Source organism: Hemitrygon akajei, chromosome 5 (assembly GCF_048418815.1).
Source record: "Hemitrygon akajei chromosome 5, sHemAka1.3, whole genome shotgun sequence".
NCBI classification, from domain to species: Eukaryota; Metazoa; Chordata; class Chondrichthyes; order Myliobatiformes; family Dasyatidae; genus Hemitrygon; species Hemitrygon akajei.
In genome coordinates this window covers 71,429,484-71,452,109 of record NC_133128.1, presented here as the reverse complement: position 1 = coordinate 71,452,109, position 22,626 = coordinate 71,429,484, and the positions used below count along the sequence as shown (strand labels likewise).

The 22,626-nt window shown below is 45.1% G+C and overlaps 1 long non-coding RNA gene across 1 annotated transcript; it reads left to right on the top strand.

Annotated features, from left to right (window-relative positions):
* Positions 1–1,673: 1,673 nt before the first annotated feature.
* On the top strand, positions 1,674–3,742 carry LOC140727864 (uncharacterized). The gene is made up of 2 exons (XR_012098956.1): positions 1,674–2,307; positions 2,683–3,742. It is a non-coding gene; the product is annotated as an uncharacterized lncRNA (long non-coding RNA).
* The last annotated feature ends 18,884 nt before the right edge of the window (positions 3,743–22,626 follow it).

Genomic DNA, 22,626 nt, shown 5'->3' with positions numbered 1-22,626 from the left:
ATGGTGGAGGGAGTACATTCAGATTGGAGGGTTGTGACTAGTGGTGTCCCACAAGGATCTGTTCTGGGACCTCTACTTTTTTGTGATTTTTATGAACGACCTGGATGTGGGGGTAGAAGGGTGAGTTGGCAAGTTTGCAGATGACACAAAGGTTGGTGGTGTTGTAGATAGTGTAGAGGATTGTTGAAGATTGCAGAGAGACATTGATAGGATGCAGAAGTGGACTGAGAAGTGGCAGATGGAGTTCAACCCAGAGAAGTGTGAGGTGGTACACTTTGGAAGGACAAACTCCAAGGCAGAGTACAAAGTAATTGGCAGGAGACTTGGTAGTGTGGAGGAGCAGAGGGATCTGGGGGTACATGTCCACAGATCCCTGAAAGTTGCCTCACAGGTAGATAAGGTAGTTAAGAAACCTTATGGGGTGTTAGCTTACATAAGTCAAGGGATAGAGTTTAAGAGACACGATGTAATGATGCAGCTCTATAAAACTCTAGTTAGGCCACACTTGGAGTACTGTGTCCAGTCCTGGTCGCCTCACTATAGGAAGGATGTGGAAGCATTGGAAAGGGTACAGAGGAGATTTACCAGAATGTTGCCTGGTTTAGAGAGTATGGATTATGATCAGATTTTAAGGGAGCTAGGGCTTTACTCTTTGGAGAGAAGGAGGATGAGAGGAGACATGATAGAGGTGTACAAGATATTAAGAGGAATAGACAGAGTGGACAGCCAGCGCCACTGCTCAGTACAAGAGGACATGGCTTTAAGGTAAGGGGAGGGAAGTTCAAGGGAGATATTAGAGGAAGGTTTTTCACTCAGAGAGTGGTTGGTGTGTGGAATGCACTGCCTGAGTCAGTGGTGGAGGCAGATACACTAGTGAAGTTTAAGAGACTACTTGACAGGTATATGGAGGAATTTAAGGTGAGGGGGTTATATGGGAGGCAGGGTTTGAGGGTCGGCACAACATTGTGAGCCGAAGGGCCTGTAATGTGCTGTACTATTCTATGTTCTATGTTCTAAGCCTTACGTGTTGAACAGCACAAGATTGAAACTGATCACAACAGCTTCACATTATTTTTTGACCATTGATTTCACTCCCCCCAGATCTCATTAATCAATGATTAAGTCAACAGGTAAGATTCCCTGCTACATTAATAGTAAAATAGATAAATACAGTATTGCAATTGACAAATTGGAAAATTTACTTTTTTAACTCATACATAGTTCCCTTGCTCGACTAACAACTTTCAGTTTAAAATGTTATAAAGAATTTTGCAGATTCAAGAGGCTGCCTTGTATTCACTTCACAGAACTATTCTGGTTAGGAATACCTCTACAAATTCTACACTTAATGTACATTTGTCCAATGCAAACATTCCCTCTTCTCACAGTGGAAGTCTTATGTTTCTGACCAAATCATTAAAAGATCTTTAAATCTTAATACATTTTTAATCATGATACCTAGAAATACCCACAATGATGCAGTTCGATTATAACTAGTACTTTATCACAGATTTCTTGCTTTTATGCTCTTACTATAAACTAAGGATTCAGTATGGTCTTAGAATTTCCTCAACTTATCCTGTGGGCCTCCCACATTTATCACATATGCCCCAGATACCTGTTCCTATCATCTCCTGAAAGGGGAAAATAATTTGACTTTTAGTCCTGTTGGGGTTAATTCGGGACTGCCATTACAGGTCAGGAGTGGCTCACGTAACACACATAATGTTAGGAGGCTGGAATGCGAGGGAGGGGGGAGCGAAACTGGGGACCCCGCTACATCGAAACTACTAGTGTCACGCGATTCAGTAAACAAAAGAAACAGGTAACTCGTGAGCATATGGCTGCGGGCCAATAAGATGGACACAAGTGCCCGATATTACCTAATATGTAGCGGGGTTGTGCTGGGGGGAAAAGGGGTATAAATAAGAGCAGATTGTAAGGGGAAAACAGAACGCCTTCTCCAGCGACTCCGTGGATTCGCTGTGCCAGTTACGAATTCTGCAATAAAGCCACGTTTTTGTAATATTCCGGTGTAAGTTGTCTCTCTTCCTAAACGAACACAGGGCAGAATTTCAAGCCCAACATTTGGTGACCCCGACGTGGGGAGGGAGAGACAACACAGGCTGGTGGGTCCGACGGCAGACAACTTGCGGCCGCAAGCTCGACTAAGGTCAGGAAGTGCCTGTTATATCAAAGACTTCCACTAGGTAGTTAAATCACTGAGTTAGATCTTGTCTGCTGACGGACCCTCACCAACCCCAAATTACCCTGGGAGAGATCATTCCCGGTGCAGAATCGTGACTGGTAAGTACTAACTCGTATCTGTTTTTAGGAAGATTCTCCGCCCGTGGAAAAGTCTTCTGAGTGAGGGTACCCGCCGCCCACGATGGGCATAAAAGTCTCAGGAGTGAGGAGAAAAGTGTTGCGGACACCGTAGTACACAGGGATAATGACGGCGCCTACCTTAGACTGGTTGTTAAGAGGAGAAATCTCCCACGCGAAGGTCAGGTTTTGAAAGGCGACCGTCCCACATTTGATCCTCTCTGTGTACTAGGGAGCCATGGAGCACTTCAATTTCGAGTTACCAAAACTCAGACATTTGTGTGTTGAGTAACAGAGTATATGAGAGTTTTTAGAAATATGGTAAAATTGATAACTGCGAGTTCAATAATCTAACAGTGAGCAGCCGCAGGGGTCGGACACCATCAAGGTAGGAGTGGAAGTGTTCCTCCGAGGCCCAGGGAAGCTCACCTGGAACGGAAAACGGTGGCATGGTCCATACCCTGTCGCCGAGGTCTCCAACAGGGCAATAAAAGGTAAGAAGGGAGGGGGACAATAACTGGCATCATTTTCTACTGGCTAAATAAGATCTCTGGCAAGTGGGGAGCGTTTCTGGGACAGTCGGCTCTAGGACTGTCTATTTAAATTGCTATCTTTATCACGTGTGGTTGTTGTTGCATACCCTGTATTAGGACCCTAGTCATCCGGACTATAGATCGAGCCTTGACTGGAAAGAATGGACCTCCACCGGCGTACCAGGCACCCTTGTTCCCGGTGGAAGGGGAGGACACGGCCCTCCCGGAAAGCGGACGCGCTATGTGAGGACACGGACTGAAATGGACCATGGCAAGGGGGGGATTGTGAATTTGTTATTGATTAAGTTTTCTGAAATGTTGCATGCTACTTGTAAAAATTGCGGATGTTTAGGGAACCCCTACCCATATTTTGTGACCCTAGGTCGGACAAATCAGGATAAGCAAATAGGGAGGACACGCCAAAGAGTGCCGGGGGACGCTCACCTCTCTGCCTGATCCCGGCAACCGCGGAAAAGATTGTAAGGGATGTGGGGATGTGGCCTCTGGGAGGCCAAGGGAGGGAGTGTTGGGGTTAATTCGGGACTGCCATTACAGGTCAGGAGTGGCTCACGTAACACACATAATGTTAGGAGGCTGGAATGCGAGGGAGGGGGGAGCGAAACTGGGGACCCCGCTACATCGAAACTACTAGTGTCACGCGATTCAGTAAACAAAAGAAACAGGTAACTCGTGAGCATATGGCTGCGGGCCAATAAGATGGACACAAGTGCCCGATATTACCTAATATGTAGCGGGGTTGTGCTGGGGGGAAAAGGGGTATAAATAAGAGCAGATTGTAAGGGGAAAACAGAACGCCTTCTCCAGCGACTCCGTGGATTCGCTGTGCCAGTTACGAATTCTGCAATAAAGCCACGTTTTTGTAATATTCCGGTGTAAGTTGTCTCTCTTCCTAAACGAACACAGGGCAGAATTTCAAGCCCAACAGTCCATAAAATCACTAATTTAGGTTCCAGTAATTAAAAAAATAACTCTTAAGCCTGCAACATACGACTGGCTTGTTCTGGGCACACATTTATAAGTTACAGTTCATAAGAAATTGCTATGTAAACAATTCCTTCAGTATGAGTAAACTGCTGAAAGAAAGCTTCCATTGTATAGGGATTCCTCTGCATGTTGGCAGTAAAAATTTCCACTACATCAACAAAGCAGGTGTCAGATTTGCCTAACAAGTTCTCTAACAACTTGCCTAACAACTTTTCTGATTTTTCATTGTCCAGAAATGTTGACTCTAGTCCCCTCTCTACACAGGGAGTGCTTGCTTTCTTTTCCCCAGTTTTTTCTTTGACATGCCTTATAATGGAAGATGAAATTCAACAGCTCACATCAGTAATAATCAAATCCTCCTGAGCGGCCTGAGCTCAATCCAATCTGACATTTTGCTGAACACTATGAAAATTAGGTGAATGGCAACATAGAAAAGTAGGAATAGGGGAGGGGAATGGTTCTGTCATTCAATCATGGTTCAGTCTTTATCTTAATACCATGTCCCCACTTCTTATACCCTTGTGTCAGAAACGAGCCACGCTCCCGAATAATGGCTTCAAGACAAATTCAAGGAAACAAAGTTTATTAACAGTTCTGCAGAGCTGGATGCCTTCAGAGAAGGGAACCCTGAACCTTACAGGGCAGCAGGTTTTATCCTTCTTCCTTACCCCTCCCCTCCCTGACTCGGGAGGTACACAGTGTTTTCCCATTCCATATTTGGAGTTGTTTTTTTACACGTTTCTGTAAAACAATAGTCCATATCTCAGGACTTCAATGATTCCACAAACAGTTAATCTTGTCAGGGCTTCTGCATTCATAATTAAATCACATTTGTTTACAGACTTTAACCCAGACATAATTAAATCACATTTGTCCCCGGACATAATTAAATCACATTTGTCCTTTGACTTTAACCCAGACCTCTTTCAGAAACGCACATCTTAATTTTGAATCTTACAATTCCACCCTTTTTCTTTTTAAGATGTGCGTTTCAGCTAGCATTTCTCTCACTCCCAGGGGGCCCACCACCCTTCCTCCGCCCCCCCTTGAGGGTCAACTTTCTTCTTTAATAGCATAATCTTTAGCTCGTTTGTCCCATGTTGGAGTATCGCTACTGCCTGGAGCTGGGACACGTTACGCCTGACCAGTGCCTCTATACAAGGAATCAAGCATGGCAGGATCAAGAGAATCATTAGACCCCCGCATGCTACTAGGAGAGCGGTACGCCACCAGCTCCCTCTTCTTTGTGGTGGCGTGTTGGGGAGGAAGCATTAAGAAGAGGGACGCCTCAATTCTTAATAAGCTGGTAAGGAAGGCGGGCTCTGTTGTGGGCAAAGTACTGGAGAGTTTAACATCGGTAGCTGAGCGAAGGGCGCTGAGTAGGCTTCGGTCAATTATGGAAAACCCTGAACATCCTCTACATAGCACCATCCAGAGACAGAGAAGCAGTTTCAGCGACAGGTTACTATCGATGCAATGCTCCTCAGACAGGATGAAGAGGTCAATACTCCCCAATGCCATTAGGCTTTACAATTCTACCGCCAGGACTTAAGAACTTTTTTTTTTAAAAGCTATTATTAATGCTTTTTGAGATAGTGATTTAGATGCATATCATATTCTTTACTGAGTTAAGTATTGTATGTAATTAGTTTTGCTACGACAAGTGTATGGGACATTGGAAAAAAAGTTGAATTTCCCCATGGGGATGAATAAAGTATCTATCTATCTATCTAGTAGCCCGTCTAGCCAACTCATGTTCCCCAGGGATCTCCAGGTTTGTACTGGCACGTGGGCCAGTTTCCGAATTTTGTCGGATATTTTTAACACTGCCTTTCCACTGTCGTCTATCTTAAGGCAACAGTTTGTAAGATTGAACTTCCCACATACCCCGCCTTCAGAGGCCAATAGGTAATCCACAGCCAGCCTGTTCTGGTATATTGCTGTTCGCATCTGACTGCTGTTTTGCCAACAGCTCCAATGCCAGTGCCGTGCTGAGGTATTGCTATTGCCTGAAGTTGTGACACACTTCGTCTTATTAGTGCTTGTACACAGGGAATGAGGCAGGGTAAAAGCATCAGACTCATTAATCCACCTCCCACCATCCAGAGTACTGTTCACCACCAACCGCCTTTATTATAGACCTGATAGTACGGCTTACCATTTTCCCAACACCCTTCTGCTTTTATCATAACAACTGTCATTTACATGCGAGTGGGATACGAAGGATCCTGGGAACACCCTCTGCTCCACTCGTACCACGGTTCTGCACTTGTCACGTTTCCCTTCAATTTCCCCGACATATAGAATCAAATATATTACAGTCAATAATGTTACAGTCCACATAGAGTTCATTTTTGCTGCCTTTTTAGCTTCACCACCAACGGTTCTTCACCGGGAACACAGGTCCACTCAGTGCGGCTTTCGGGCTTCACCGGTCCTTTTACCCTGGATGTGTGTGTCCACCCTTTTTCTTTTGTCCGTACAGCCGCCTCTGTTGTTAGCAGGACCTGGAAAGGGCCTTCCCACTGTGGCTGTAACTTCTCCGGCTTCCAGGTCCTTACCAGAACCCAATCTCCAGGCACGATCTGATGTTAAGCAAAGTCGAGCGGCGGAGTCTGGGCCAAGAGACCCTTTTTCCGCAGTTCTGCAAAGGAACGGGACAAGGCCAGTAAATTGTTCTTTACAAATAAATCACCCCCCTGTAGTGTGGGATACCCCTCTATTTTATTCCAATATGGCAGTCCAAAGAGCATCTCATAAGGAGATACTCCTATATCCTTGCGGGGTGCAGTTCGTATTCTCAGGAGAGCGATCGGCAAACACTTGGTCCATGGTAGCTTGGTTTCCAACATCAACTTGGTTAGCTGTGCCTTCAGGGTGCTGTTCATTTGTTCTAGTCTTCCTGAACTCTGGGGATGCCACGGGGTATGGTACTTCCATTCGATATCAAGTGCATCGCAAATTAACTGGTGCGTCTCGGAGGCGAAGTGTGTCCCCCGGTCAGAGTCTATGGACCCCACGATTCCATATCTGGGGATTATGTTCTCAAGTAGTATTCGAGCTACTGTGGGCGCATCTGCCTTAGTAGTTGGGTATGCTTCCACCCAGCGTGTAAAGTGATCCACGATTACCAATAAGTATTTCCATCTCTGCACTTGGGGCAGCTCGGTGAAGTCGATTTGGATCCTATGGAAGGGTCTCATGGCCAGGGGCTGGCCGCCTCTTGGGATGGATCGCATCACTTTCTTGTTTATTCGCTGGCACGTTGGACATCCAGTTACCTCTTGTTGAGCCAAAGTGTAGATTCCCTTGCATGCATATTCCCTAAGTACCGTGTCACACATTGCCTGCGCTCCCCGGTGGGTCTGTTGGTGCAGTTGTTGGAGTATGTTGCGGGTCACTTCCTTATTTAGCACCTGTCTTCCATCGGAGATTCTCCATTTACCATCAGCGTCTTTCCGGGCTCCTAGTTGGTTCATGTTGTCAATCTCCATTTGAATAAACACAGGCAGTTTAGTAAGTCCTTCTCTCACTGGTATCAAAGTCAGGAGTCGCACCAGTTCTTCAACTGCTGCCCGTTTGGCCTCCTCGTCCGCCAGACGGTTCCCCACAGCATCAGGTGTCGATCCTTTTTGGTGTCCGGGTACATGCACTACCGCAATTTCAGTCGGTAAGGCCAGGGCTTCCAATGTCATACTTATCATTTAGATAGATAGATAGATAGATAGATACTTTATTCATCCCCATGGGGAAATTCAACATTTTTTCCAATGTCCCATACACTTGTTGTAGCAAAAACTCATTACATACAATACTTAACTCAGTAATAATATGATATGCATCTAAATCACTAACTCAAAAAGCATTAATAATAGCTTTTAAAAAGTTCTTAAGTAGTTTACTTAAATACATTAAATACAATCAACCCCGGCACTTTAACATATCTTACTCCTGGCGGTTGAATTGTAAAGCCTAATGGCATTGGGGAGTATTGACCTCTTCATCCTGTCTGAGGAGCATTGCATCGATAGCAACCTGTCGCTGAAACTGCTTCTCTGTCTCTGGATGGTGCTATGTAGAGGATGTTCAGGGTTTTCCATAATTGACCGTAGCCTACTCAGCGCCCTTCGCTCAGCTACCGATGTTATACTCTCCAGTACTTTGCCCACGACAAAGCCCGCCTTCCTTACCAGCTTATTAAGATGTGAGGCGTCCCTCTTCTTAATGCTGCCTCCCCAACACGCCACCACAAAGAAGAGGGCGCTCTCCACAACTGACCTATAGAACATCTTCAGCATCTCACTGCAGACATTGAATGACGCCAACCTTCTAAGGAAGTACAGTCGACTCTGTGCCTTCCTGCACAAGGCATCTGTGTTGGCAGTCCAGTCTAGCTTCTCGTCTAACTGTACTCCCAGATACTTGTAGGTCTTAACCTGCTCCACACATTCTCCATTAATGATCACTGGCTCCATATGAGGTCTAGATCTCCTAAAGTCCACCACCATCTCCTTGGTCTTGGTGATATTGAGATGCAGAAAGGTTGTGTCACACCCTTGGGGACCTAATTTCAAGTTTACCAGGGGTTCCTGCCGATGATTTTTCTTCCCCAAGGGTTGGAACCCCCGACCCCCCTAGTACTCTTCTTCCATCATGGCGTACGAGCGCACTTCCCGTCGGTATCTGGGGCACTCGCGCCTGAAGTGTCCCTCTCCATTGCAATGAAAACATCTTAAAGCCTTCCTTAGCCCTCCTCCTTGCTCCTGGCTACTACCTCGATCCAACCATGGTCCCTGTCTCTCTCTCTACTATCTGCGGTTACTTGTCACACTGTCTGGACCATTATCCTTGCCGTCTTCTGCTTCTCTTCATCCCTTCTTACAAACACTTTCTGTGCCTCCCTAAGTAGTTCACTTAAGGGTTTAGAATTCCAATCTTCTAGTTTTTCCAGTTTTTTTTTCTTATATCTGGCCATGCCTTTGATACAAATTCAACACGAATCAGCTGTTGGCCAACCTCCGTCTCAGGGTCTTCGATTTGCGGAGCGGTAGGGGGCACATATGGGGGCGGCAGGTGCTCGAGTACCTCCCATGTATTCTTTTTCTGTCCCCCTTCATTTATCGTTTTCAATTTATAACTATTTGTCGTTGGTAACCAGCATAGGGCATAATCACTTTCTTCGGGTTTAACGTTAGGTTTTGAATTCACGTACAGATTAAGGGCTTGTTGTACCCAATCCTCGCTAGACCCGAACTTAGGCCACCACACAGCCGACCCTTGGATCGGCTGGCGGGACCAGAATTCACAGTACTGTATCATCTTTCTCTTTGACTTCCCTTTTCGCCTCCCGTAATCCCAATTTTCTAGCATCCGTCCCAACGGACTATCAGGGGGTACCCCGGGGTATTTTTCATCATTGGCGCCTGGATTTCCTTTACCCTTTTCTCTCTTAGACCCCTTATTCCCCATCTCGAGGACTTGCCCGGTTCCTATCCACCCGCAGGCTACCCCGTGGTTCCGCACTCCTTGCGCACCACGTCACTGCAGGAATTTAATTTGAATGTGACCCACCTAGCTCGATCACTCCTGTCCAATTCCGGAACCTGTATTCCCGCGATCGCCCAGGAATCCACACGCAGGCTACCCCGTGGTTCCACAATTCTCGTGCACTACGTCTCTGCAGGATTCACCTGAAGGGTAACCCCGTAGTTCCACAATTCTCGTGTACCACGTCACTGCAGGATCTCTTACCTGGGTCCTGTGCACAGAAATTACTCGATCGTTCACTGTCTCGACTGCCTCGACAACCCCTCTTTGTTTCCTTGAGTCTGCCGGATATAACTCGCTCAAGCCGCGCGGAGCGACGAGCAAGGAATCAGGGACTGCCGAACTCGGCAGGGTGCACCTTCTCCGATGTCCTTCCTTGCCCCCCTCACGGCCGGAGTGTGGATCCCAGACGAGCCCCCAAGTTGTCAGAAACGAGCCACGCTCCCGAATAATGGCTTCAAGACAAATTCAAGGAAACAAAGTTTATTAACAGTTCTGCAGAGCTGGGTGCCTTCAGAGAAGGGAACCCTGAGCCTTACAGGGCAGCAGGTTTTATCCTTCTTCCTTACCACCTCCCTCCCTGACTCGGGAGGTACACAGTGTTTTCCCATTCCATATTTGGAGTTGTTTTTTTACACGTTTCTGTAAAACAATAGTCCATATCTCAGGACTTCAATGATTCCACAAACAGTTAATCTTGTCAGGGCTTCTGCATTCATAATTAAATCACATTTGTTTACAGACTTTAACCCAGACATAATTAAATCACATTTGTCCCCGGACATAATTAAATCACCTTTGTCCTCTGACTTTAACCCAGACATAATTAAATCACATTTGTCCTTTGACTTTAACCCAGACCTCTTTCAGAAACGCACATCTTAATTTTGAATCTTACACCTTGGATGCCTTTTCTGACAGGTATTTAAGTTTTCTACTGTGACTGCATGGATGTGTGCTCCATTTTCAACATTTTTAAATCTTCTAGCTGACCAGAAGTCAAACCTTCCTCCAAGTCTGAAACTGTGTCAATCACTTCCACAAAACAAGCACCAGGAGCTCATGGAGTAACTACTGGACCCTGACTGTACGTCTTGTATTGCCTGCATAACGCCAACAATCGTGTCCGCAGCTGTTATCTGGTTGGAAAGCTATGCTTGTATTTTAGATAATGGGCTCCAGCTGTGGACTCAGCCTATTGACTCTGAAGTGTTAGATTCCCATTCCTGTGCTCCCATCTTCAACACAATAAAAAAAAACATAGAACATAGGACATGGAACAGTACTAGGCTGAACAGGTCCTTCATCTCACGGTATCTGTGCTGACCATGAAGATGATTTAAACAAACTGCATCTGTCTGCTCATGGCAGATGTTTATCCCTCCATTTCATGTGCTTGTGTAAATGTTGCTTTATCCTTCAACAATCCTCTATCACTGCTTGAAAAACTTATGTGTGCTTGTTCCTTTGTTTTTTTCAGGCTCCTTTTGTCGTGGTTTCTCGTGCCCCACAAATGACCAGGAGACGTAGAAGATTCTTCAAGAAGTATTAAACTTTAATTTGCAAATCAAAGCTGAGACAGTCAGTGAGCTAGTCGCTGATTGCCCACAGATCCTTGTACATAGCATTTTTTATAGCAATCTCCTGGTTTAGTTGCATTAGCATATCCAATCGGTCTATAGGTGCGTATCACAAGTACATCCGCCACTATTGTTTCTACCTATTGACTTAATCATGTTCTAATCTACATCTTTTAGCTACCTCTCATTAACACACCATTGTCTTCTACATTCTTAAGATTTCATTCTCCTACTAAATTGGGTACATGCATAGCAAATAGCAAGTTCAAACTACATAATCTACATCAAGGCTGACTACATAGTTTTGGTTACACAGCAAACAAGTTCAAAGCAAAACATCTCTTATTTACACACCATTGCCTTCTACATTCAATTGGATTCATGCATAGCAAATAGCAAACTCAGACCACATAATCCACAATTTTTAGCTACCTCTTATTAACACACCATTGTCTTCTACATTCAATTGGATTCACGCATAGCAAATAGCAAACTCAGACCACATAATCCACAATTTTTAGCTTCCTCTTATTAACACACCATTGTCTTCTACATTCAATTGGATTCATGCATAGCAAATAGCAAACTCAGACCACATAATCCACAATTCTTAGCTTCCTCTTATTAACACACCATTGTCTTCTACATTCTTAAGATTTCATTCTCTAGCAAATAGCAAGTTCAAAGCTGACTACATAGTTTTGGTTACACAGCAAACAATGCAACTTTTAAACTCCAATATATCCCCCCTTTGAGACCCAGACGGTCTCACACATAGAAAGAAGACTAAGAGTCTGTGCACAAAAGCCCCAATAAACTCAAGCACTTATTCCCAAATCTTGGGTTAAACTATAATTTTCTGCGCCAAGACCTCAAAGTATTCTCTCCCTGTTACCCTGGGCCGCTGAGCCAAAAAACTGTCCCTCTGTACCTGAGACAGGGAAAAAGACTCAGAAGCCCTTACAATCTACTCCCACATTGTCGTTTTGCTCTTGTTCATCCTGCAGGTGTTGTAGGCTGTAACGATACATTTTCGGTGTTTCTTTCTCCACTAAGCTTGCTTCAGTAATTGCCACGAGCATTGGAAATTGTTTGGTTGCAGCACGCACTACAAGAGACTTGAGACAAGGAAGAAAACAGCACAGCACAAGCGCACAGCTCAACAATACAATACTGACAGTTATTGCCATTTTAGTCAGCCATGCTCCCCATCCTCCGAGTCTACTTTCTAACCAGTCAAATAACTGATGTCCGAACCCTGCATTCTGTTTGACCTCCGTCCGCAGATTCTTTAACTTATTCATTGCTCTGGTGAAAGACCCTTCTGGGCTAGTATTGTTCGGTATGAAAGTGCAGCATTGTTCTCCAAACATTACACACACCCCCCCTTTTTCTGCCAAAAGCCAATCCAGTACCTGTCTGTTTTGCCACGCCACCCTGCTAGTTGCATCCAGCTGTTGCCCTAAGGCCTCCAGTGCATCATCGGTATAGTTGATGAATCTCTGTTGATTGTAGTATATATAGTTTATCCATTCAACATTTTTGCTTACCCCTATCACAGATATGATAGCTTCCTAGCCTGCAGCAATCTCATTCCATGCCTTGAATTCGTTAGGTGTACCTCTCGGCTGTCCGAAACTGTCAATCCAGATTGTCGGGTCAGGGTCATATTTTCTCTTCTGCCATAGCAGTGTCTGCTGCTCAGGGAAGTTAGCGTTGGACTGTACTTCAGGGGACATTATAACTTCCTGAAGCAGCATGACACGCGTACATGTTCCTGCCCACCTGAGGGGGAGAGTAGATTTCAGACCTCCTTCCTGTCCACACAGCCACCAAGTGTCTGCTAATGGGATAGTCTGAGAGTCCATTGCACCCTCAGGAGGAGGGGAACCCGTCAAGTGTCTTTTACCTGGGGTTACATCCCACGTCTGAGTGTAGTTGCCTCGGAAGTGGCCAACCGGGTGAGTGCCCACCTGCATGAAACATTCATAATTCTGCATTATAATCTGTTGCAGTGTAGGTGTCTGGCTTCTTTTGTTTATAGCCCATGGTCTGCTGTAATTGCATTCAGAGGCAAGCTTGCTTTGATCAAACTGCAAGGAAGCCTGATATAGCATACACCAATAGGGGCACATTGGTGCATTGTTCATACAGTTTTGATAGCAGGGATCTGCTTTAACGCAAATCCTCATGACACAAGCCCTAACCGGACCTGGACACTGTCGTTCGCATTGTTCCCTGTGCTCTCTTCGCCACCGCGTGCAGGTGGAGGAGTTATAAGGCATGGGAACTACATGCTGAGTGGGGCTTCCCCTTGAGCACAGGTAACAATTCTGTCTCTTCATCATTCCTGCCGTGTAAGTTGCCCATTGATACCACTGATTAGTACGTGTCTGTAACCATGGCGAGGAGGTAAGTGTTGTGCTCCTCTTACTTCTTTTCTGTAGGTTCTGTGGGGACTTACCAGTCCCATTCCGTATCTGCCACACTAATGGTTCCCAAGTCTGCACTGGAGTATGTGGGTGCTTTGTCCCCAGGGGCATGACTGGTCGTTCCCAGCTCATCCCCATTATCTGAAGAAGCCCTACTATCCACCACCACATCCTGAGGGTCTTCAGGCCCGTCCTCAGAATCAAAAATTTCCCTTACCAATTGATCAAACTCCTGAGGTGCAGTGTCAGCTTCTTGTTCCTCCTGTCTGTCTCCTGCTAACTGCTCTTCCGCATCACTTACCTCAGACACCTCACCTGATTGTCCTTGCGGGACTGCCCTCATGCAGTGGTTCAGATGGTAGTAGGTGGAGCGTCCTTCTACCTGAACTGCGGTGGGTGATGCCTTGGTCACCGTAAAGGCTTCTTCCCTTCTTGGCTCGTTCCACTTTCTCCAAAAAACTCGCACGTAAACCTGGTCTCCTGGTTTAATCGGTCCTTCCCCTTGTACGGTTTCCAGCTCTTTCTGTTTTTCTTGTGCATAAATAGACCTATGTATCATAGTTAGCTGCTGCATGTATTGTTCCAATTCTATTTCCAATTGTTCCAAACTAGGTCCTTTATACAGCCCTCTCCACTGGGGCACTGGCATGGACCTCCCAGTGAGCATCTCATGCGGTGTCAGGCATGTTATTCGATTAGTTTGCATGCGGTAACTCATCAATGCTAACGGTAAAGCATCGACCCAATTAAGTTTAGTGTCTGCACAAATTTTGTTTAGTTTGGCTTTCAGGGTTCCATTAATTCTCTCTACCATGCCCTGCGACTGAGGGTGGTATACACATCCAAATCTTTGCTTTATCCTCAGCGCCTGTAGTACCAGTTTGACCACTTTCTGGTTAAAAGCTGAACCATTGTCTGAGCTAACTTCTGTAGGTATTCCAAACTTTGGAATCACTTCATTTGTCAGAAATTTTACCACTGTCTTTGCCCCTTGATCTCTTGAAGGTACCGCCTCCACCCATCTGCTAAATCGATCAATTACTACCAGCATGTATCTTTTCCCTCTCACTGTCTTTATCATGTCTACGTAATCGATCACTAGATGTTTAAATGGTCCTTCGGGTACAGGAATGTGACCTATTGGGGTTGTAATTCCCTTCTGAACATTATTCTGTGCGCATACCTCGCACTGTGACAAGACAAAGTCCACTGAAGCCTGTAAATAAGGTGACCAAAAACCATCCTTCTTTATTTGCTTTATCACTTCCTCCCTTGCACAATGGTCAATCCCATACACTTCTGAAATCAGAATCGTCAGTAGAGGGGTGGGCGCTACCAACAAACCGTCTTCCATGCTCCACAAGCCTTCCGGGTTCTGCTTGGCCCCCCTTCGTCTCCACATCGTCTGTTCTGCCAAAGTTGCCTTACCTTGTATTTCAACTAGGTCCTCTACCTCAGGTTCTGGAGTTAGGCTTACCTGGGGGGCAATGACAGCTGATGTACATCCAGACGCTTTTCTGGCTGCCTCGTCCGCAGCTTGATTTCCCTTTATTATTACATCATTTCCCTTTTTATGTGCCTGGCATTTTACTATAGCCAATGCTTTAGGTTTCATTATGGCTTTTATTAAGTCTAGAATTTGCTGACAATGTTGTATGGGATCTCCACTACTTTTTTTAAAACCTCTCTGCTCCCACACTGCCCCAAACAAATGGCATACTCCATGAGCATATGCCGAATCAGTATAGATGTCTACTTTCTCACCTTCCATCATTTCACACGCAGCTGTCAGGGCTTTGATTTCCGCTAGTTGGGCGGAACACGGTTGGGGACAGGACTCCAACCTAATAATCTTATAGCTCGACTGATCCTGCTGCACTACTGAGAACCCTGCATGATTTCCATCATAATCCCTATAACAAGAGCCATCTACGAACAGAACCTTTTTATCTGCATCCTCTAGTGGTTCTGACCGTAAATCTGCTCTCAATTTGGCAAATGTCATCGTCTTCCCTACACAATCATGGGGTTCTCCTTCATAGCCCAAAGGGACAAAATCGGCTATATTACTGGTAGTGCATCTCTGTATAGTTATGTCAGGAAATGTCACTAGCATCTGATATGCTGCTATCCTGGCTGGCGTCAGCACAAATTTCCCTCTTTCCAGCAATTCTGCTGCTTTGTGGTGTGTGTACAGAGTCACAGGATAGCCCAGGGTTACAGATGATGCCTTTCCATATGCATAGTACAGCGCCGCCAATCCCTGATGACAGGGTGGATACCCCCGAGCCACCTCATCTAGTCTTGTACTGTAGTATGCTATCGGCTGCTTTGCTTTTCCTGTGCCTGTCTCTTGTGTTAGAACCGTTGTGACATAACCCTCCTGTCGGTTGGATACATACAAATGAAAAACCTTCTCGTAGTCAGGCAAAGCTAATGCTGGTGCTGACTGCAATTCCTGCTTAATAGTATTGAAAGCTATCTCCGCCTTTCCATTCCACTGTAAGCCGTTCTTCAAATTTGTATGTCCTGCTTCTTTCATTATCTTTCTCAAAGGTGCCACAATCTCAGCATATTCTCCAATCCAATCTGAGCTGTACCCTGCCATTTCCAAAAATGTCATCATCTGCCCTACAGTCTGGGGTTTTGGGGCCTTAGTTATTGCCTCAATCTGATCTGGTGCTATCACCTTTACTCCCTTGGATATTACCCTGCCTAAGTATTCCACTTGCTGTGTGCAAAATTGCAGTTTCCTTTTGGATACTTTATGTCCTCCGTGTGCCAGCTTCTCTAACAGAGTTATAGTGTCCTGCTCACACTGTTCCTCACTGTGGGAGCAAATCAACAGGTCATCCACATACTGTAACAATGTACTTTCCAATGGCATGCCCTCTAGGTCTGCCTTCAACACCTGATTATAAACATGTGGTGAATGTTTAAATCCTTGCGGCATTCTGTTACAGGTATACCGAGCACCTCTGTAAGTAAATGCAAACAGATACTGACACTAGAGGAATGCTGAAGAAAGCCGAACACAAATCAATCACTGAAAAGTAACTTGCTTCTGGTGGAACATTTGTCAAAAGCATGTGTGGGTTGGGGACTACCGCTGGTCAGTCCTCTACCACATCATTTACCGCTCGCAAACCATGTACCAATCTCCACTTAGATTTATCTGCATTTAAGACCGGCAGCAACGGGGTATTGCATGGACTGTTTGTTCTTTTAAGCACTCCTATTTCAAGCAACCCCTGCACTGTCGATGCTATTCCCTCTTCTGCTTCTGGTCTTAGTGGGTATTGTGGTCTCCTGGGTGGAATTGCTCCTTTTTTCAGCCTTATTTCCACCGGACTAGCTGTTTTTATTTTCCCTACGTCCGTGTCATGCTGTGACCACAGAATAGATGGCAACTCATCTAACCTTCTATCTTTCTGCTGGCCTCTTTCCTTTCCCAGCAAGGGCAGGTGTGGTTGGGGAGTTATTTCAACCTCTCTCACTGTCCCTACCATATCTACACTTACCATTATTTTAATGCAATTGTTGTCTTTTGATATCCACACCTCTGGCGTGATTTTCCTCCACACTGTTACGGTTTCAGCACTCTTAACTAAAGGACCTAAGTCTTTAGATTGATCTCCCTTGTTTACCAACAACGTTTCGTGGGGCGCAGCCTCCGGTATCCTGTACCATTTTTCTAAAAAGGTATTCCACTTAACTTGTAAAGCTGCCCCTTGCTTTCCAATTATCACAGCCTCCCCTTCCAGGTGCTGTTGGGTACATGCCTCCAGGTGCCATCTCTCCTCTAACTCCCTGTTCTGAGTCTCGTCAAAAATCACTGTACAATGTAGCTCAGATTTGGGCATTACAGCCCTGGGTAATATAGCCTGCACGCCCTTTTTCCATTTTTCCCAGGTTTCCTGAATCTGATCTGCGATGTCTCCTATCCAAAAGACATTAGCCTTCTTGTCTTCTCGCACTATCAATTGAGCCCCTGCTCTTTCCACACTCAGCCCATTTCTGGTGCATTCTAATTTTAATTCCAGTTTCAATAAGGCATCTCTGCCTAACAAATTAATCGGAGTTCCTTTAAATACTAGCACCGGCAAAACAATTCCTTTATTTCCCATTCTCAACTGCAGTGGAGCCATGCACTATGTCAACTGTGTTTTCCCCGAGAACCCTACCGTCTTAATAAACTTTCCTGACATGGGAAGGTGAAGGGCATACTGTGGCTGTACACAAGTGTACGTGGCTCCAGTATCTATCATCATTGGTGTCAGTTGCCCTTCTAACATAACCTGAACAATGGGTTCCTCGTCTGCCTCCCTTGTTATCATTGGGTAATGTCTCTTCCCACTCGAGTTCTCAGGGCACCCCTAATACCTCGCATAGGGGTTCACAGGTCCGCTTGGGCCTGTGGGGGCTGGTCCTTGGCTAAACTTTAGTTCCCTTCTTATCGGTTCCTGCTGGTGTGTGACAGGCCATGGTGTAAACAGACAATCTCTTCTCATGTGATCTGGCTGATTACATCCCCAGCACAATCTCTTTACCTCTTTTTCCCCCTGTTTCCTCACTGGTCCCCTCTGCCCATAGCTCCTCTGTCCCCCTCCTTGGGACTTCCAGTCCTGTCTGGGCTGTTTGAATTTAGTCTGTTCCTGATAGGGCATTTGTGGAAATGCTCCTCCAAAGACGTTGATTATTGGCATGGGGTTTTCCGGCCCTTGTCTTACAGTATGATCGGTTCCTCCATATAGCGGTGCTTCATCCAGTTCGATGGCTGTACTCGGACCGGTGGTTGCTGGCAGCATCTTTTTGCTTTTCTCTTTTTCCTTCTTTTTGAGTTCTTCGAGCTGCATTTGTATTAACTTTCTTTGCACCTCTTCCTGCTGCTCAGCCAACCTTCGTTTGTCCATTTCTCAACCGCATGGACTACGTGGTCTCTAAATTCTTGTGGGGTCATTGACGTCAGCCCAACCACTTCCTCCAGTTTGGATTTTACTTGCGGAGGCATTGCATCCAAAATGCTATGTCGGAACAGTGTGGTGATAAATAAGCTATTTTCCACCTCTTGCTCAGTCTCCAGTCTCCACCTTTTCAACTGGTTTTCTACGTAGGCTGCTGGGTTTTCAGTGTCTCCCAGTGGATCCCCTTTTAAGGCTTTGGGGTCCACTTTGGGTGGGTAAAGCTTCCTGAGGGCCTGCCATACCCTCTGCCTCACTCTGTCAAACCCGTCTCCATCAGTTCTCGGGTCATTCGAGTTTACTATGCCAGCTATTTCCATTAGTTTGCTAAATTTGGACGTTCCCATCAACCTTATCAATAGTGCCTTCAAATCTCCCATAGCCAATAATCGTCCCACCGTTTCTTCTTCAAAGGCTCTAATCCATTTCCCTGCTCCTTCATGTAGATTGGGCAGAGTGTTTTTCAGCCCTTCTAGGTCCTGGGATATACTGCACTTGTCCTGATCCTTTAACTAACAACGGCATCATTCTTCCTCCTTCTTCCCACCTGCCCTGGCTCTCCTCCTCACCTGACTCCCCATCTGTCTCAGGGTATGTCTTTACTGCCTCCCACACAAATGTCTCCGGGGTCCTCTTCTTCCCTCGGTCTCCCTGTGGAGTCCTTCCTTTCTGTCCTGATTCAATACTTGGTTGGCCCCTGGAGTATTTTTCGCATCTCCTCTGGCAATCCGCTCTCAGTAACTTATCTGGCTCTCTCTCTACTTCCGCAAGTCACTTCCCTATGCCTCCTTCTGCTCTTCTAGGCTTCTGCCTCCTACCTCTTCCCCACAAATTCTCGCATCCTCTCTCTCTCCACTTAACTCTTGCTCCTCCAATGAGTCACCTTCTCTTTCTTCCTGTCCGTGTCTGTACACCTGTGGCAGGGACTCCTCATGATCCTTACTCGTGCTTGATTCCCTTCTCTCTTGTGTTTCTCCAAGACTCTCATCTCCTATCTTTTTTCCACTTCTTCTTGAATGCCTCATCTCTTCCTGCCCTGATGAGCCACTTTCTTTTCTAGTCTGTTTATTTCTATAGTATAACCGATACTCCTCATACTCCTTTTCCTCTCTCAAGTATTTCATCCGTTCAATCTCTTCTTCCATTTTTCTCTTTGCTTGTTCCACCTTTATCCTTTCTGCCTGTATCTCCTTCCATATCGCCACTTTTTCCTTCTCGTATTGTCTTTTTTCCTCCTCATTATCCCAAACTTGTACTTCTCCCTGCATGTTTACTGTTCCCGTCACCAGGGGGCACTGCTTAGGGGTTCCTTCCTCATTATAGGGAAGGGGCTTTTCTGTTTCTTTCGCATCCGGTTACGAAGCTGAAGCCAGCTTCTCACTGTACCTTCCTCTCTCTCTAACAGGCTGTTTCTCCAGCACCTTAGTGTCTTCCTCGTTTGTAATCAATATTCTACCTGTCCTCCTCAGCCTTTCTCCCTCCGTTCTGAAGAGTTTTAGCACTTCCATTTCTCGTTCTCTTTTTTGCCCTCTTTTCTTAGATTTATCTTTTGGTTTGTAATTTTTAATTAGTCCCTCCATTTCTTCGCACAAACTTACATCAAACGTTCCTTCTCTTGGCCACTTTATGACCAGGTTTTCGGTTCTTTTTTCCCATTTTTCTGAAGTTTTTGTGATCTCATATTTATTTAACGGGAATTTTTTGCTCAGAATCTCTACTGCCGTTCCTTTACCTGTCATGTTATTCTCTCTTTTTAAGGTATTTCAGAGATTCACAGTTCATTTACTGGATAATATTATTTACTCTAATTCTATGCCTAGTCTATCGTCTATCTACCAGCGCTTTAAACTATATATTGGACTGTCCTTGTTTCCTATTCTGTTCTGCCCGTACAGACCTCTATTCAGAGCGGTATCCACAGAACTTGCTCTTTGCACCTCGTCTATTCAGACCCTTATCTCTTAAGGCGGTATCCACGAGGATTTTCTCTATTTTCCCTTTCGCTGCCATTCAGACCTTCATTTTATACGAAGCGGTATCCACAGAGATTTACCAACACCACGTGGAATTTTTCTTAACTTAACTTCTTATTAACTTATTTGTACTTACCCTCACTGCAATGTTCTTGATCAATCCTCTGAGCCTCCTGTTAACCCCCAATTCTGCCAGATTCTTTGGACCGGAGAGACCCTTCGGCAGTGGTTCCACACTTCTGAGACTCCAAGTCCTCCCCAAAACCAACAGAAATTGTCACAAAAAGCGCTTACCTTTTGTTTGGGTGCACCCTTAATTCTGTTAGCCTTGTGGGGGTCCCTAGAGGACTGGGAAGCGTCCCCAATCTGCCATTTCCTTTCCGTGGGTCTCTTTCTGGTCCTGCCGTGGTCGCCAATTTTGTCGTGGTTTCTCGTGCCCCACAAACGACCAGGAGACGCAGAAGATTCTTCAAGAAGTATTAAACTTTAATTTGCAAATCAAAGCTGAGACAGTCAGTGCTGTTTCTACCTATTGACTTAATCATGTTCTAATCTACATCTCTTAGCTTCCTCTTATTAACACACCATTGTCTTCTACATTCTTAAGATTTAATTCTCCTACTAAATTGGGTACATGCATAGCAAATAGCAAGTTCAAACTACATAATCTACATCAAGGCTGACTACATAGTTTTGGTTACACAGCAAACAAATTCAAAGCAAAACATCTCTTAGCTACCTCTCATTAACACACCATTGTCTTCTACATTCAATTGGATTCATGCATAGCAAATAGCAAACTCAGACTACATAATCCACATCTCTTAGCTTCCTCTTATTAACACACCATTGTCTTCTACATTCTTAAGATTTCATTCTCTAGCAAATAGCAAGTTCAAAGCTGACTACATAGTTTTGGTAACACAGCAAACAATGCAACTTTTATACTCCAATACTTTCAGTAATAAAAAAGGGAAAAGGGAAAAAGGCCACTGCATGCTTAAGTGGCTACTCCACACTCAAGCTAATGATTCTAGGTTTGAAATGCAGAGTCAGTCCTCAGTTTCCTGAGTTAGGAAATCAGAAGTTGTGCAGAAAAGAGTATTAGCATCCTGAAGTCTGTTTTGGATATTTTATTTTAGGATAAGGCTATCTGGCTTTTGGAAATTTGCCCTTACAAAATTCACAAACCACTGCCCACGAATTTGATGTGCGGAATAAAACTCGTTCTCATGGAATTTGTGAGAAAAAGTAAATACATCAACATAAAGTTTATTTTATGCAGCTTGCAGTCTTTGATGCATGTGGGAGATCATAATACGGGCCATTTCCTAGTAACACACCTCACCACACCCCACCCCACCCCCACATACACAGCAACTCAGAAGCTGCCTGCATTATTTTTTTCCTCTGATTGCAGTAATTCCTTGAGAGTCTGATGCACCATCAATAACTCTCTGAGACGTGAGGCAAGATATCGGCTTTTATTGACTGGAAGAAAGAACAAGCAGTAATTGACCACCATGCTACATCCTGGAGCCTGAGGGCAGGGCTCAGGCCTCAATCGCCTTTATACCGGGGTCTGTGGGAGAAGCCACGGTCAGTGGGAGGGGCCACAGGAGCAGTCAGCGGGGGGGGCACTGTCCAGACAGGTATATGTAGTTCACCACAGAGTCATTATTGGTTCTTTTTTTTTCATTGGTTTATTCAAGCCTGTGCAAGAAAATCATTTAGATACAGAGTTCTGGGTGACTTCATAACTCATGAAAACTTCATGAAATCATAACTCATTTAGAGATTATTAGGCCCCAAGCATAACTAGTTGTGACTTGCATTGTTGGGTTCTAAGATTACAGGTCATGTTTGAGCATTTTTGTCACCAACCTACAAAAAAAACATTTACTTCTGGATAAAACTGAGATGAGTTCCCTCCCTGGTCAATATTTGACTAAGACAAAATAAGAACACAGGAAACAAGTGCAGGAGTAGACCATCTGGCCCGTTGAGCCTGCTCCACCATTCAATAAGATTATGGCTGATCTGCTTGCGTTTTCCCCATAACCTTTAATTCCCTTATGCTAAATCTATCCAACCTTGTCTTAAATATTTACTGAGGTAGCCTCCACTGCTTCATCAGGCAGAGAATTCCACAGAGTTACCACTCTCCGCGAAAAGTAGCTCCCCTTCATCTCCGTCCCAAGTCTACTCCCCTGAATCTTGAGGTGATGTCCCCTAGATCTAATCTCACCTGCCAGCAGAAACAACTTCCA